Raw genomic sequence first — 13,430 nt, forward strand, 5'->3', positions numbered from 1 at the left:
TGTTTCATTATTTTTTTATGTATATGTTTTTGTTATTGTTGGTGAATTATGATAATTTAAAAAATTAAGATTTATAAAGTAAGTTACAGAAAGTCAGGTTAGTTTCTCTCACTCGAGAGATTAGACCATATCCAAAAATATAGACTTTTTGAGGAGGATAGAGATAGTTGAAAAATACAAGATTTACCAAACTAGAACTAAAACATTGAACTAAGTGGCCTTGTATATAAACAATTATAAACAAAAGGTCAAAAGTCATACACATTCCGCAACTATGTTGAGGGATTTGAATTCAAGATTGGAATTTGGATGGGTGCTTTTGGGTTTTCTTCCTATCATTGGAGGAATGTCGAGATGTTGTTCAGTATTCTCCATTCTCTGATCTAGAACATTTTCAACACTTTTGGGATCCTCACCAACAGGAAATAAACCACAAAAATAATCAAAGTCTTCACTCCCATAAACTTACCTTCCAAGTTGTTTCCTAGCTTTATCATGTCTTATCATGTCTCCAAAGATGTCAATCTATTCTAGTTTCTCCTCTATTAATATCATTGTATTGTGCATTACAAGTTTTTTCAATACAAATTTTTTCAATACAAATGTATCGTATATTACTATTGAACTAGATTTTTATTGCCTCAATAGAATTAGACCTCATATTGTGAGTCTTAACTGCATTCTGTGTTAAACTTCAACAATTAAAGAGAATGCTAGCTACATTACCTTGTTTTATGTAAGCATTAATTTATATGTTTTATGTGTTTTCAGTTTATTATAAAATAATCATATTTATGTTAAATGAATAATCATTTAAATATAAATTTAGATTAAATAATATATTCACGTCATAAAAGTATGAAATTCAAATATATTTAAATAAAAAAGATTCATGGAAATCAAAATTTTACAGGTTATCTCGCAAATTGGTTAAGTAAAGTAAATCGTGTATTATTTCATTTTACTGTGTAAAATTTTCATTTCATTTTTTTTTAAAGAAATAATTTTTATAGATTTTAAAAGTTATATATAGATATAAATATGAAATCAAAGTCTCAAGAATTTATGTTTAAGTATAAATACATACCATAGATGTAATAATATATAACTTTTGATTTTATTGGACCAATATATTTAAATATTATATATGACCATTAAATAATTATTACACTATTACCTAATATAGCTAGATTCTAAAAGTAAAAATGATTGATTACCTTTGCTTGTATTTTTTAATAATTAAATATGGATTAATTATTATATATTTTGAGATTCGGGACCATCATAATTAAATAGGGATTTATACTTGTATTTTATAATATAGATTAATTATTACACAATTACCTAACATAACTATACTCTATAAATAATATTGATTATTACCTTTACTTGTAATTTATAATAATTAAATATAGATTATTTAATATGTGTTATGAATTATAATGACCATCTTAATTAAATATAGATTAATTCTTGTAATTTATAAGAATTAGGTATAGATTAATAGATATAATGACCATCATAATTTGATAATTGGATTATAATAATAATATACCTATTTTTTAGATTACCATTTCGAGAAATATTAATTAACGAAGTTAGTGGTTTGACCAAGATCATTCGGTCAAAAGTAGCCGTTAGCATTATAGCTGTTGGAGTCTCTGCACACGCTATTTAATCACGCTAAGCCAGATTGGTTCCTCAACTTGTCCTGATGATGAACCACACTGGCTGGTTCGAAACGCGTCGACACAAGATTGGTTATGTGATTATGCCGAAGATTATCTAACAATATTATGGATCACAGAAGTCTAAATACCTTAATAATAAAGAAATTGACGTCTTACACAGGTTTATAGATATTATAGGTTACAAAAATTAATGGTAATATAGTTATTGGAATTAAGTGTTATAGTGGTCATATAGATTATTCCACTTAAGCTCAAAAGAGATAAGTGGATGAGGGCTATAAGATTTAAGGGTGATCCAAATTATAAGTGTTAGTGTTATACGAGTAAGAGGTCACAAATTATAGTGGTTATTGTTTACAATGATTTTTGGCTATAGTGGTGAAGGTTATAGGAGTTACATAGATTGTATTTGATGAGTGGTGGATAAGTGGAAAAAGGTTGTGCACTTTATTCTAAATAAATTTAAGTCCTAAGATATTTAATATTGCTAAAAGATATATGAAGGAAATTGTTAGAATAAGGGAATTGTTTTAAATTAATATATAAAGTTTATTTCAAAATTTTGGAGAAAATTATTTAATGGATTTAGTATAAATTTGAATTTTAGCACCACATTTCATTCACAAATAGATGGGAAAACATAAAGAGGCATTAAAGAGACTAAATATATATTAAGAATGTATGCGATGGATGAGTTATCCAAGTGTAAGGATTATTTTCATTTAGTGGAGTTTGCAACAAAAATATGTATAAGTCATCATTGACTATGAGTCTATTTAAGTTTTCAGATGACGAAAAAGGTAATACTTTAGTGAATTTGGACAACCCAACAAACAAAATAGTGTGTGGGAAAGAATTGATGAAGGAAATGGAAGAATGGATGGTTAAAATTGTTACGCACCTAATCCTCAGGGCTTTGGTGAGAAAATTGTAAATATGTAGATATAGGAAAATGAATAGTTAGAATAGGATGTGACCTTGGAATATGAATTCCAAATGTCACACCTCCTCATGTTATATAATCATGTTTGCATTAATGAAAATAAATTCAATTCAGGAGTTATGTTCCTTTGGTCTAACATTGTATGACAACCACATATCCCAAAGTTGAGGCATTATGCATTCTCTCTATAACTCCATTTTTTATTCCCTATTTGTTAGGGTGCTTAGCAACAACAATTTGTTCCCTCATGAGCATCGATTTCGTTGTCCTCTCTACTAGGTCGCAGTGGAGCATTAGCTTCTCCATGACTTTGACATTGGCTCAATACCACCATGTATTGACTCATTAGTCTCTCTAACATGGTTTCAGAGTGAAATGTTAGCCTCCTCATTTTTTGGTCTGATCTAAGTGGCTCCAGGGACACACACAGGACAAGAAGGGCTGATGGAAGCTCGAAAATCAAAGTGATCGGAATGCTTCCGAAACAAGACCAACGTATAGATCTCGTCGTCCTGATCGGGGCGGTGTGAATAGTTCATCAATCTGAACTTGTATGAGGGAGAACGAGCCAGTGAAAGTTTTGGTTGACTTTTGTTGACTAGGCAGGCTTAAGGAGGCAACATTTTGGACAAAATTCGGCTACCGGATTCCTGCCAACCAAGGCCGGATTCTGGGTGAATTTGTGGCCTGTTTAATTTGACTCCTTCCCTCAAATTTTGAAATTTTCAAAAAAGCCTTCTTATTATTAAAAATTTAAAAAAATAAATAAAAAAAGAAGGTGGTGGGCCACCACCCCCACCACCTCACGCCTCTCCATAAGCATATGTTACTCATTGTTATGTGGAGGTCAGCGGGGATTGAACCCGCCCGACCCACGTGGGCCGGCCCCCACCGGGCGGTCCCATGAAACAACCATACACCATGAACCATATGATACAACCACGTCAAAACACCAAACCTTAAATACACCCAACAAATATTAATGTGCTATTTAATATGGTTATGGAGGAGGGTGTGGGAGTGGGCCTCCCAATGCGGACCCGAACCCAAAAAACATGCATTGTCGTTGTTTAAAAAAATCCAGTAATGTGTTGAAATGAGAGGAGCGAGGATTGACCACCCGACCCCTCCTCAACTAATTTCGAAAATTACCAACATGCTGAACTGTCTCATTGGTTTATCTGCCGATGATATTTTATATAAACCCATTTGCACAGTGCGTCAAGGGAGGGGGTGTGCAGCACAAATTTTGAGATAGAGGAGGCAGAACCTTGACACACATTTCGAGGCAGAATATTCTTTGATGCCCGAAGATTCTCCGGGGAGGTAAAAATTCTTTTTATCATAATGTAACCAAGTTTATAGTCAATTTTCTCAGATTTTCACAGGGAACGCCATGGTGAGGTTGGATTCGCCTTTTGAGCAACATATTTGCAGGTTCCCAGCAGAGGAGAATCTTCAAGAATCTTTGAGGGAATCTTCCAAATTCCTTGGACGCTGAAATTCACTAGAGTCAGAATGCAGCCAACTTCATACTCATTTTTCTCAGAATTCCACAAGGAACCTGATGGCACCGACAGAATTTTGATTTGAGCAGCAGATCTTCATATGACTTAGAGGAGGGAATATTTGAGGAATCTGGGGGGAATATAAAAGATTCCTTAAGCTCCAGATTTTCACTTTCTCAGAGTTCAAAAATTTGACAGTCGATTTTGCACTATTCAACACCACAAATATGATGGTGCATTCAGATTTTCCATTTTATCATTTCTTTTTTTAGCCACTTTTCTAAGTGCAGTGTAGGTGCCAGCATTCAGCGTGCGAGCAGTCATTCAATGAGATTTGACACAACAAGGTTGATGGTACGGCTAGCTTCAGCAGTTTGACATCTGCTTCTTCAAATGGCCCCAAGATGTGAGGTATATGCAGTGCGTTCATGTACTTCTTTCGCTATGCATTGTACTACACAGATCCATGTTTGATGTTGTATGTGGGATCTTGTTTCTTACTCGTTTTCATGATTCCTGCTTGATGTGATGCGGAATCATCTGTGTGATATACTTGTTGTCATGATTTGTCATGTTTTGTTCGAGATCTCTTTGTTGTCATGTTTATGTGATACTCATGTTGTTGCCATGTACGTTTGCATTGAGATCCCTTTTTTGCCTTGTTGGCGGGATGCTCATCATGCATGAGTCTATGTCATACTGATATGAATCCTTGTTGACTGAGATTTCTTTTAGTAGAACATCTCTTGGAGCCACTCCTGCATGAGGGCATTTTTCCTTGTATGATAACGAAATCATCTCTATGTACATCACTACTATTGACAACACTTAATGCAGCACCCTACACCATCTTGACACCGGTGCCCGGAGACGTAGTCCCTCCTGGATGAACTCCGTTATCAACGACTTAGGTTTTCATATGCTGATGATTATCATGTTCCTCTTCTTTACAACATGCAGATGTATTCATTTATGTTCTTTTAAAAATTCAATTTAACACATCACGAAAGTAAAAGTTCTTGGAAGGGTCCTTTGTCACACTCGGACCTGGATCAAGTGGTATCAGAGCGGTCTTTACGTTGATGTGAATTGCAAGCATGAACAATGGAACGTGCAGCAACAGAGGATGAAAAAGCTATGTACGAGACCATGCTCAAAATTTCCAAAAGAGTGGAAATAATTTATGAAACTCTACAGAAAGAGACAGAGGAAAAGGAGTGATTACAACTTCAGTTGCGAGCCGTGGAAGAGGCCCTGGAAGAACTAAAGTGCAACAACCAAAACCTTCAAACAGAGAATGCTGAATTGAAGATGCGTCTACATGAAGAGGAAGATGAGAAACATAGTTTTCTACGACAGTTGCAAGTAAAGGACGAGGCCTTGAAAGAGCTACAGCATGACCCATGTGAGGTAAAAGGTAGTTCTCTGAATTCATGTATGTGTCCTGATGATGATTTCACTATTTTTGAAAATCATACCACGGGAATTAGCTCCAAACTGTTGAAGAAAATGGGGTATGAAGGAAAAGGCTTAGGCGTTAATGGCCAAGGCATTGTCAACCCCATCAAAGTAGAAGAATTACCCCGTCAGGCAGGACTTGGATATGTCAGAAAGGAAGTTGGGGAATGTGCCGAGACAACTAGTGAACCAACAAAAACAGATGATGAGAAGCCCTCATCAGTTCTTTCCAAATTGACAGAGGAGGTAAAAGATGTTGATTTCCTTTTGGTTTCATCTTCACATAGTATGATTTCTGTTGGAGATTTGGAGATCCCAATTACAGGGACAAACATGAGGCTCCTTACAAGGATGAGGCACGAGGAGGAAAAAAGAACTTGGTGTTAATAACCAAGGCATAACTCAACCATTGGAGGTTGTGCAGAGACCTCAATTTACAGGCTTGAGATACACCAAGGGAGAATGCTTGAAGGTGTCAAATGCTTCTGAGACATCGTTGAAATCGTCGAGGAAAGAGAATGATGGGAACACACCCCCATCATCCCATGACAGTGCCCATGGCAGGGAAAGAGCCGAGGCAAGCTTTCATCGCCATACTTATATGAGAGACGACAAGGAAAGGTATAACCACTCTCAACATTTGAATGTTCATTTCGATTATAATCATGATGTTAGAGATGAACGTGAACCATGGAATCGAAAAACATGTACCTTTTGTGGATTGCATAATGATACCTTTTCTAAGTGTTGGAAAAGAATAGTAGCACAAACAAAGAAGAGGCATTAAAGACCCTCTCAACAACAAGTAAAGAAACATGTTAAGAAGATCTAGAGGAAGAAGACCTATTGCAGTCATTGCGACAAAAGTGGCCATCAAAGAGCCACATGTTGGAGGCTCCATCCAAAGCTGCGCCTTAAAGACAAAGTATCGGTGCATGAACCAAGTGAAACAATTGTTTGACAAGAAAAACCACCACAAGGAGGTGACCCATTCATATTGATAAGTGAAAAATGGTTTCTAGATATGTTAGCTTGTCACAGTCGTGATTTTGTAAATCATTTGTTTCATTTTTAAAATGTAAAAGTGATGACGTGTTTTCCATCACTTATTGAGCAATAATGATATCTAGTCTTATTTTGAGTTGCATGATAAAATATGAAAGTGATGTCATGTTTCCATCACTTGTCAAAGAAACGATAGTGTTTGGCCTTGTCTTTGTAAATCATGTGTTGCAGTGATGATGTGTTTTCCATCACTTGTTGAAGCAAAAATGATATTTCGGCCTTGTTGTCGTAGCTGGGGTATTGTGTCCATTTCGATGTAAACTTTCCCACTGAGTATGTGTTATAAACTCGTGGCAAGTATGGGATGCTTGGGTCATTAGTTGGTCATGTGAGACAAGCATGTAATTTTCAAAACAGTATACTACAGGTTGCAGGTGTCGGCTCATCACTTAAGGCTCCGAAGAACAAAGGTGAAGGAGATGGAAGTAAGACCTTTCTGGATGCTTGTGATGCAGACAAGGTACATAGAAGTTGCAGATTATTTTTCATGCTTTTGGAGGACCAAAAGCTCCTTAGTGGGGAGGATTGATCCAGGTGTCTCCAGGGACACACACAGGACAAAGAGGGTTGACGGAAGCTCAAAAATCAAAGTGATCAGGATGCTTTTGAACCAAGACCAAAGCATAGATCTCGTCGTCCTGATTGTGGCGGTGCGAACGATTCATCAATTCGAGCTCATATGAGGGAGACCGAGCCAATCAAAGTTTTGGTTGACTTTTATTAACTGGGCAAGCTTAATGAGGCAACATTTTGGACAAAATCCGGCCACCAGATTTCGGCCAACCTGGGCTGGATTCCAGGAGAATTTGTGGCCTATTTACTTTGACTCCTTCGCTCAAATTTTGAAATTTTTGAAAAGGCCTTCTTATTATTAAAAATATATATATATATATATATATATATATAAGGAGGTGGTGGGCCACCACCCCACGCCTCTCCATAAGCATACGTTACTCATTGTTATGTGGAGGCCGGTGGGGATTGAACTCGCCTGACCCACATGGGCCAGCCCCCACCGGGCGGCCCCATGAAACAATCATACACCATGAACCATATGATACAACCAGGGCAAAACACCAAACCTTAAATATGCCCAACAAATATTAATGTGCCATTTAAAATGGTTACGGAGGGTGTGGGGGCAGGCCGCCCAATGCGGAACCGACCCCCAAAAACATACATTGCAGTTGTTTAAAAAAAATAGTAATGTGTTAAAATGAGAGGGGCAGGGATTGACCACCCGACCCCTCCTTAACTAATTTCAAAAATTACCAACATGCCAAACTGTCTCATTGGTTTATCCGCCAAAGATATTTTATGTAAACTCATTTAAACAGTGTGTTCGGGGAGGGGGAGTGTGGCACCGATTTCGAGACAAAGGAGGCAGAACCTTGACACGCATTTCGAGGCAAAATATTCTTTGATGCCGAAGATTCTCTGGGGAGGTAAAAATTCTTTTTATCAGAATGTAACCAAGTTTACAGTCAATTTTCTCAGATTTTCGTAGGGAACACCATGGCAAGGTCGGATTCACCTTTTGAGCAATAGATTTGCAGGTTCCCAATGGAGGAGAATCTTCAAGAATCTTTGAGGGAATCTTCTAGATTCCTTGGACGCTGAAATTCGCCAGAGTCAGAATGCAACCAACTTCATACTCATTTTTCTCAGAATTCCGCAAGGAACCTAATGGCGTAGACAGAATTTTGATCTGAGCAGCAGATTTTCAGATGACCTGGAGGAGGGAATCTTTGAGGAATCTAAGGGGAATCTAAAAGATTCCTTAAGCCCCAGATTTTCACTTTCTCAGAATTTAGAAATTTGACAGTCGATTTTGTACTATTCGGCGCCACAAAAATGATGGTGCATTTAGATTTTCCATTTGATCATTTGATTTTTCAGCCATTTTTCTAAGTGAAGTGCAGGTGTCAGCATTCAGCATGCGAGCAGTCATCCCATGAGATTCGACCGAACGAGTTTGATGGTACAACCAGCTTCAGTAGTTTGACATCTGCTTCTTCAAATGGCCCCAAGATGTGAGGTATATGCAGTGTGTTCATGTACTTCTTTTGCTATGCATTGTACTACACAAATCCCTGTTTTATGTTGGATGTGGGATCTTGTTTCTTACTCGTTTTCATGATTCCTACTTGATGTGATGCAGAATCATCTGTGTGATGTACTTGTTGTCATGATTCGTCATGTTTTGTTCGAGATCCCTTTGTCGTCATGTTGATGTGATACTCATGTTGTCGCCATGTATGTTTGCAATGAGATCCCTTTTATGCCATGTTGGCAGGATGCTCATCATGCATGAGTTTATGTAATACTGATAGGAGTCCTTGTTGAATAAGAGTTCCTATAGTAGAACATCTCTTAGAGCCACTCCTACGTGAAGGCATTTTTCCTTGTATGATAACAACATCATCTCTATGTACATCACCACTATTAATAACACTTAATGCAGCGACCTACACCATCTTGACACTGGGGCCCAGAGACATAGTCCCTCCTGGACGAACTCCATTATCAACGACTTAGGTTTTCATGTGCTAATGATTGTCATGTTCCTCTTATTTACAACATGCAGATGTATTCATTTATGTTCTTTTAAAAATGAAATTTAACACATCAAAAAAGTAAAAGGTCTTGGAAGGGTCCCTTGTCACACCTAGACCTGGTCTTCGTGACATTGTTTCAGAGAGAAACATCTCACATATGCTTAATCTACTGACTCTACCATACAATTATGCGTTGATAATACGCACTGCCAAAACCACAATGCCTATGCCCATTACAATCATTATTACCATCACCCCCATTATTGCAATTACCATTACTCTGCTTGTTGCAATTAAACCAACCAAAACATTTCATTGTCTATTTGATTAAACAATTCCATTGTTAGAGCATTTAGGTTTCTAGTTGAATGTAAACTGGAAAGTCACCAAAGCAATTTTGTGACTGCTTGACAACATCTATGAAACATTCGCAAGAGATTCATTGGACACGTCTGTATGCCCACATGCATCTCATTACTGTCACAAGTAATTACTATATGAATTGTGTCTCTTCAAAGTGAAGTTTTAGTGCCAAGAAATTGGTTATGGTAAAACCCCTTGCAAACAATTTGTAGATGTTGTTAATGGAGCTTTTCCCTTTCCATTAATTTTTGTGAAGTTGTCAAGGTTAACTTTTGAAAATTCTATGCTCATTAGAGGAAATTTCAGCCTAAAAGTGGCCTCCCAAGGAAAAATAATAAAATAGTAGTTAAAATAGCAAAATAAGAGTTATTAATTTTGGAGGGAAAAGAAGAAAACTATTTTTATTTTATTTTGTTTTTATTTTATTTATTTATTTTTATTTTATTTTTTTTTTATATTTTTTTAGTTATATTCTTGCTATCTCCTTATATGTTTACTCAAATTTCAAGTGTAGACACTCGTTGGATGCGGAATTAAATTCCACATTTGACGAGTACCCATTATGCGTACTTTTGAGAAGAACCACATTGATAAAAAATGAAGATACATTAAAACAGTGTGTTGAACATATTTTTCTAATGTATCTTCAATTTTTATTAATGTGTGTCTTCTCAAAAGTATGCATAATGGGTACTCGTTGGATGTGGAATTTAATTTTGCATCCAATAAGTGTTTACACTTTAAATTTGAGTTAACATATAAGGAGATAAGTAAAAGAAAAAATCCCTCTAAAATATTTACATGTACCTCTTTTTAAATTTAAACACTACAACAAAATAGGCAATTTGCGCCAGATTTAGCACCAGATTTAGTGCATTTTTTCTCAATTGGGATGAGAAACCTGGTGCTAAATCTGGCTCTATTGTACAATTTTTAAAGCATCATTTTTTGCACCAAAATTTGCATCATTTTTTACGCCAAATTTTCCATCATTTTTTGCATCATATTTTGCACCAAGATTTTCATTTGGTTTTACAACAGGTTTTGCTTCTCGTTTTGTGCAATTTTTTGCATCTATTTTTGCATCATTTTTTGATTCCTCTTTTGCAACATTCTTTGCTTCTAGTTTTGTGTCATAATTTGCATTGCGTTTTACACCATCTTTGGCATATGATTTAGTGCCTTTTTCTACGTCCAGTTTGTGCCAATTTTTTCATCTGGTCTTATGCGATTTTGTGCTTCTAATTTTGTATTTATTTTTACATCTATTTTTGTGCCAATTTTTCTGCCATTGTTTACACCATTTTTTCCATCCAATTTTGCACCATATGATGAATCTGATTTAGTGCCAAATTTTGCGTGCATTTTTGCACCACTTTTTGCATCCACTTTTGCATTTTATTTATATCCATTTTTTGCATTTTATTTTGCACCATATTTTGCATCCAATTTTGCATCATTTGTTGTATCCAATTTAGTATCATTTTTAACACCATTTCTTGCATCCTTTTGAGCATCTAAATTTGCATCATATGTTGAACCATGTGTTGCATCCACCTTTGCATACCATTTTGTGTCTATTGTTACATTCAATTTTCAGCCATTTTTTTCGTCTACTTTTGCATTTTTTTTTGCACCAAGTTTTGAATGATTTGTTGCAGCTCATTTTACATCCAATGGTACATCTCAATTTGCATCCAAATTTGGGCCATTTTTATGCCCATTGTTGCACCATTTTTTCTTCTTTTGTGTCCAATTATGCACCATTTTTTATGTCCAAATTTGCATCCTTTTTGGTATCTAATTTTGCATCCTTTTTGGCATAAAAATTTGCATCATTTTCTTTTGCTACATTTTGTGTCCACATTTGCATCTCATTTTGCACCTGGATTTTAGTTTCCATTTTCATCTAGTTATGCATCATTTTTGACATCCTTGGTTTCATCATTTTTTAGTCCCATTTTGCATCTTGTTTTGTTTCTTTCCTTACATCCTTTTTGCACTCAATTTTGCATCCTAATTTTACACCATTCTTTGCATCCTCATTTTGGTGTCCATTTTTGCATCCTTGTTTGCGCCCAATTTGGTATCCTTTCATATGCCTTATTTTTTTCCCTTCTTTGTGTCTAGCGTTGCACCCTTTTCTAATTTTACTTTAAAACCCTTTTTGTGTCATTGTTTGCATCTTGTTTTGATGGCTAGTTTAACATCCAATTCTACTCCCAATTTTGCATCCATGGTTACATCCACTTTTGGCTTCTTGTTTAGAGTTTTACTTTTATTTCCATTTACGACCCCCTCTATGGGTTCATTTTACTAATTTCATTTACGTAGTGAAATATATTAAAGTTTCTAAATATCATTTTGTTGTAGGATTTAATGCACGGTTAGAAGAACATAAAACCCTCTCAGTTTATCCCAGAAAGCTAGGACAGACCAATTAAGAGAAATGTTTTTCTAAGGCTCAAGATTCTTAGTAGATCAAGATGTAAAGTATAGATTAAGGAAAAGAGAAGGAATTCTTGTGAGTCCTCGCATGCAAGTCTTCTTGGAGTTTTTATTATAGCTATGAATCGCTCCTAGCTAGCTCCAAAGCTTGCTCGTACACATAAGAGAGAGAATACAAAAACCTTCACAACATAATATCTTTATAATCAAAACTATCAGAAACATATAAATATTATTGAATAAATAAATATAAACCAAAATCCCATACATTCATTAGTTAAATAGAATAAGTAAAGAATGAATAGAAACATATGGAAGGAAGAAAAACTTATCTATATTAATAAAGGAGTTGGAGGAAATTTACAACAATCAGATGTAGTTACAGTAGCACCTCCCCCAACTCCTAGCTCCAAAACTCTCCCTCTCAAGATAGATCTCAGCAGCATGATAATACAAGAATTCCCATCATTTTCTCAATGGCCAAGCCTCCAATATATAGGAAAGTGAAGGCTATGAAGATTTCCCAAATTCCTCATTAGTTCAATTTGGGCAAAATCTTTTGGGTGAATAATGTTTCCTCATATAAAAATGGCATTTTCCACTTTTTAGATGCTTTTGTGCTTAGGAAAAAGCTTCCCCGTGCTTTATGGCTCTTTCTCGCTTTTGTATGCTTTTATTTTTTAGGAAAAAGCTAAAGATGAGGATAAGGAGATCACATTCCATCATATGAGTTTCGAAAAGTGAACAAGAGTGTCAAATTCAAATTCTAGTTTGCTTATGTTTTAGTTTTTTTTTTTTTAATATATATTTAGTTTTAGTATTTCTTTATTTTCTAAAAAAAAAATTAGTTTTTGGTATTTTTTTTCTATAAGAAAAATTATATATATTTTTTTTATAAAAATGGATTTTAAATATTCCATTCATGCTAAATTTGTGATTTTATGATAGGAGTTTAAATTATATATAAAAAGTAACTTGATGCCATGTGTTGTGTCGCTGAGATGGGTATTATACATCTCTTCCTTGATAAGTTATAGAATGTGCTTTGGTTTTCTTAATGCAATAAAACTAATTATGTTCTTCATTATATCTTGAAATGTTCATCTTGAACCTAATAAAACAATAAAGTTAAAATAGGTTTTCCTTTGTTCTTTGTAGATCTTTGTCCCCATTAATCTTCGTCTTAATAGATTAATTGTCTTATGGTGGCCTTAAGTGGTCACTTTCATTAGTTGCATGATTTATAGCTTTTTGTTAGTGACATTTTTTAGGCTTGATAATATGTTATTTAATTTATCAAAATGTGTTATTGTCTATATTATTGTTAAATATTAATATTAAATATGTTGGTTTCTGAGCATGGTTTAGAAAAACATTCCCAAAAAGTTTATAGATT

The sequence above is a fragment of the Pinus tabuliformis genome, chromosome 1_1 (assembly GCF_031772625.1).
Source record: "Pinus tabuliformis cultivar Carrire ecotype Pingquan chromosome 1_1, CPIR1, whole genome shotgun sequence".
In the NCBI taxonomy this organism is placed as follows: domain Eukaryota; kingdom Viridiplantae; phylum Streptophyta; class Pinopsida; order Pinales; family Pinaceae; genus Pinus; species Pinus tabuliformis.